The 5,707-nt window shown below is 28.2% G+C and overlaps 1 long non-coding RNA gene across 1 annotated transcript; it reads right to left on the bottom strand.

The window, feature by feature from the left end:
- Positions 1-4,383: 4,383 nt before the first annotated feature.
- Positions 4,384-4,853, bottom strand: LOC102597974 (uncharacterized). Its single transcript, XR_367787.2, has 2 exons — positions 4,594-4,853; positions 4,384-4,489 (listed from the first exon to the last, which is right to left on the bottom strand). It is a non-coding gene; the product is annotated as an uncharacterized lncRNA (long non-coding RNA).
- Between the last annotated feature and the right edge of the window lie 854 nt (positions 4,854-5,707).

Consider the following 5,707-nt stretch of genomic DNA (forward strand, 5'->3'; position numbering starts at 1 on the left):
ATATATATATATATATATATATATATATATTACTTAAGAATATTATTGTAGTAGTATTCATTCTAATTCTGGTATTATTGTTTTGATATTATATTTTCCCCATCTATTATATATTATATTTTTCCAATAGTAATTATAATATAATAATGGGAAATGGATTAACAAGATTAATTCGTGCAGGGGTGTAATTAGGATTTTGAATTTTAGAAGAAAAAAAAATGTCCTCTCTAGTTTTTAATTCGTGCAGGATAGTAAAATATTATCTTGAAAGATTGTTAAAAACTATACTCCTTCTATCTTTATTTACTTGTTCATTTTTTACGTTGCATACTTATTAAAAATAATAATAACCCATTTTTAACCCATCCAAATTTGAACCAATCCATTTCTGTGCCACTACTACGTGTGAAATACATCGATAATTAATTAATTTATCAATGAATTTTATTTAATATACTATAATTACGATATGTTCAATTGACATCTGAACACATGATAAGATAAATCTAAACACTTTTTGCTAAAAGTTTGTAGAAAAAAAGTGTGAGCATGTTCTCAAACGTCCATTAAATAGATGCTACTAGAAATCATGAAATTAGCTACAAGATTTATCGATAATTACTTGTTAATCAATCGTTAAATAGCTCGTAACTAATTGAATTTTTAAATAATCCACTGCTAATTCAAAAGTGTCTGATTGAACTACTTTTTGACTAGACCACACCATAATTTGAGTATCTAAATGATATATATTGACAAATTTCAAGAGATTATCGATAAATTTTTTTATTTTTTATTTTTCATTTTGGTAGTGGTAGAATCTTTTTTGTCAATTACCCCACTGTCTTGATTTGTGGGTCACTTTATATGATACATATAGCCTCATAAATTTTAAAGTCCTAGGGTCGTTTGGTGGACAAGATGATTTAATTTAGGCATAATTTTTAAGTGGTCATTAATATGTTATTTGGTTGTCAAGGATGGAATAATTTATCCCAGGATTAATAATTAGTCCTGGGATTACCTGGGATAAATTATCCTTTTCTGGGGGTGGGATAGTAATCCCAGGATAACTTATTCTGGGATTAGATAGGTAAAATAACAAAAATACCCTCCTTAAACCCCATTTTTATACACCACTTTACATTCATGTATATTAACATAATTTTTAACAACATTTATAATAAATTCACAACCTTAATTATTCCTTGTTCTTATGATTATATATTTTTCTATTAAAAAATTACATTTTATAAATATAATTTTTATTTATGAATATAAAATAAGTTAAATTTATTTGCTTAATTCTTAATGCTATTTATATTTTGATTCCTCTCAAAATGTTTACTCCACTACTAAATTGCATATTTTTAATTAAATAGTTTATTACTCACTTAAAAATTATATTTTATATATCAATTAAAATGTAGATAACTTAAATAATAAATTTTCTTTTACTTTTAATAAACTTAAAATGGAAGTTTTATTTTTAAGCTAAATAAGATGAATGTTTTATTTTTAAATTAAATAAGATGAAAGTTTTATTTTTAAGCTAAATAAGATTGAAATTTTATTTTTAAGCTAAACAAGATGGAAGTTTTATTTTAAAGTTAAATAAGGTGAAAGTTTAATTTTAAAAACACATGGCACAATCATGTAAATGCACACCCAAAAATATTTAAGCTAAATAAGATGAATTTTTTTATTTTTAAGAATGAATAACTAAAACTTACAAATAAAATGTAAAAAACAAAAAAAACTAAATAAGATGAAGGGTATTTTTGTAAACAAACAACTTATTCTTAGAAATTATGCCATGAATATAAGTTTGAATATGACAAACTAAACGAGCAACAAAAATTAATCTCAGCATAACTAATCCCAGCATAACTTATCCAGTATAACTTATCCCAGCATAACTAATCTCAGCATAACTAATCCCAGCATAACTTATCCAGTATAACTTATCCCAGCATAACTAATCTCAGCATAACTAATCCCAGCATAACTTATCCAGTATAACTTATCCCAGCATAACTAATCTCAGCATAACTAATCCCAGCATAACTTATCCAGTATAACTTATCCCAGCATAACTAATCTCAGCATAACTAATCCCAGCATAACTTATCCAGTATAACTTATCCCAGCATAACTAATCTCAGCATAACTAATCCCAGCATAACTTATCCAGTATAACTTATCCCAGCATAACTAATCTCAGCATAACTAATCCCAGCATAACTTATCCAGTATAACTTATCCCAGCATAACTAATCTCAGCATAACTAATCCCAGCATAACTTATCCAGTATAACTTATCCCAGCATAACTAATCTCAGCATAACTAATCCCAGCATAACTTATCCAGTATAACTTATCCCAGCATAACTAATCTCAGCATAACTAATCCCAGCATAACTTGTATTCAAACCAAACGACCCCTTATTGTTAAGTACACACGTGATGTTGTACGTGTTTTTGGTACGCGAGATAAGGTGGAATTCTTAATACTATAGTCTATAGTTTGTTAGTTTTGAACATGACATTTAAAACAACTACTTTAAGATGATAAAACTCACTTTAAATGTGTTATAAATGTTGTACTCTCTATGTTTTATTTTATGTGACATTATTTAACTTGGTACAATATTTAAGAAAAAAACTTTTAAATTTTGTGGTCTAAAATAATTTCTAGATATTTGTGTAGTTGAACTATTTCATTAAGAGTAAAAGAGAATTTTAAAGTTAAATAGTTTCTAATAGTAAAGTAACATTCTCTTTTGGGACGAACTAAAAAGGAAAAAGTATCACCTAAAAAGCTATATGACGTATTCATCAAAATAATACATTATATTACAATTCAATACAACACAACATAACATATACAATATAATATATTGGTGTATGTACCACAAATTACAGTTGAAACTAAAGTGAATAAGAAAATATTCAGCTTGATGCGCGGATATCTTGTGCTCTTTAATAAGATTCAAGTCGACTATTATATATAATAATCAACATTGATCCAGTAATATAATTTTTTACCTGTCCCCTCTAGGTTACAACAAGTCAACAAGGCCGTGTGACTCAAACAACTCCGGATTAGTTAGAGAGTCCATAGCTCCTCCAATAAAACACTTTCCTTTAATATAAAATTTCTCTCAACTCTCTCTTCCACTACACTAACTTCAAAATATAAACACGTACAATATAATATTTTTCATCCACTTCTCTCTTTTTTTTTCTCTGTTCTTCTATCTCAACAAGTGGAAGAAAACATATTTTATATAGGTGTATGGTTTCTTTCACAAATATATGTCAAGACTATGGATAGTCATTTGAGGATTAATGGAAAAAATAGAAGAATAGATTACAAAGAATTATGTCACCATTTTCTCCCATTTATGCCTACTAATAATCATGCACTTGATATTTTAATTTCTAATATTAAAATGCTCAATAACATCAACACAATACATCATGAAATCATAAGCAATAAGCATCCAAACATAACTTCAAAATATACAACCACTCATAGTATTTATTAAAATAATACAGAGCGAAATAACGTAACACAACACAATATGTTATTAAATCATAATTATTGTACTTGCCTTCCATTTATTATTTCCTTATTTGTTTATAGCCTCATAAATTTTGATGTGTTATTGTGATGTCCTTATCAATCAATAAACACATGATGTTTCGTATTGGAGGGGAGTTGTTCCCTCAAGCTGCAGGGAGAATCACACATTTTCGATGAATATTCTGTTAGAAATTCCATGTATACTAACAGTACTCTGACAAAAATGTTCATAGGCTCCAACAAATATCAAAATTCATTTTTCAGTTTTGCATGAAAATATTATATATGTAGGTAGTTCCATTTAATATTCGAGAAACATAGGTTAATTCCAACAAATATCAAGATTCATTTTCAATTTTGCATGAAGAAATTATACCTATATCTTTTTCGTATATTCCAACCTTGGATATATTCTTCACAAATATCGTTTGGTATACGTCAAATCCTCTAAAACCTATTTTTTTGTTTTTGAAGGATCCAATAATATTTTTGAAGATTTCGAGTATCACAAATTTCAACAAAGTAATAAGACTAGATAAAAATAAAATAAGTAACACTTACTTTGAATAAATCACCAGACAAAACTGCATAAGAATTTGGTGAAATATTGACATCAATCCACTCTCCATTTTTGTTGATTTGCAAACCATTGACTTGATTTTGTGATATAAAAGTCAAGAAGCTACCATCTGTGTGGCATTCAATCCATCATGTTTAATATTATTTTCATGATCTCCACTAATAATTGATGATCCCTTGTAATGTGTAAATCTAAATCTCATATAATTAGGATCCAACAATTCATCAATATGATTTTCTAATCCCAAATTCTCCAAAATCATCCTTTTCAACAATTCATCCAATTCCATAAGTGGATTTGAGTAAGCTTTTACCAAATTGCTGCAAAAATTTATCACATCACAAAAATAACTTTATCGCTACTCCACGACTCTAATCAATGCACAAAATAATTTTATTTTAAAAATAAAATAAAGTAGACATACCAGAAATCAGGATTACCATGAGGCCAAAAGATATTAGCAAAAGTTTCAACATTTTGAGGATTAAGCAAATCAGGAATACACAAACTCCCATAAAATGGCAAGTGTGGAATCATTCCTAAATAGCCATGTAATGGTATTTCTGAATAATTTTTCACTTTGGTCTCTAAAGGAAATTCAAATATTTCTTTTGAAATACCAAAAATACCTTCTCTAATTTCATTTGGAATTTTATCATATATTGCTTCAAAACAACCATATTCTTTTAAGGGAAAATGCATAAGTACCCCCAGCCTATGCCCAAAATCTCTGAGACACACCTAATCTTTACTAAGGTCCTATTACCCCCCCGAACTTATTTTTTAATTAATTTTTTACCACTTTTCGGCTTACGTGGCAATATAAACCAAATAGGTTGAAAGCTTTGTTCAACACGCGCAAGGAGGGGGATAGAGAGTATATATAGACAAATAAATTATCACTTGTATTTTAAAATTTGTACAAGACAAATTATAAGAGACTAACACCTTGTTTGGATGGTTTGCTACGCACTGTATTGTACTGTTAATTTAAATACAATGTTTAATTTGATAGTTACTTAAATTTATTGTATCGTATTGTTTAAATTTGTTGATAAGTAACGACGAAAAATATCATTTTATGTAACGATCAATTTGGTGCTGATCGTGCCGTTACCTTAATTTTTTTTTTTCTTGTTTTATCTATACTTCTTATTTAATAATTTTAGGGAAAATGCATAAGTACCCCCACCCCCCCCCCAAAACCTATGCCCGAAGGCACACTTATATTGTACTAAGGTCCTATTACCCTCCTGAACTTATTTTATAAATAATTTTCTGCCCTTTTCTGCCTACGTGGCACTATCAACCAGATAGCTTAAAAAAATTGTCAACGCGTGCTGGGCCCAGAAGATAGTGCCACATAGGCCGAAAAGGGGATTTTATTTTATTTTTGAAATTGCCATCATCAAGGTTTGTCACCCGATGTCAGGGGTCTGGCTAGACCCACGTCTTTCCCATTCATTCAATATAATTTTATTTTATTTATAGATTAAAAAATATTATAACTTTGTTAATATATTTTTAGTTAGTTTATA

The sequence above is a fragment of the Solanum tuberosum genome, unplaced genomic scaffold (genome assembly GCF_000226075.1).
Source record: "Solanum tuberosum cultivar DM 1-3 516 R44 unplaced genomic scaffold, SolTub_3.0 scf00172, whole genome shotgun sequence".
NCBI classification, from domain to species: Eukaryota; Viridiplantae; Streptophyta; class Magnoliopsida; order Solanales; family Solanaceae; genus Solanum; species Solanum tuberosum.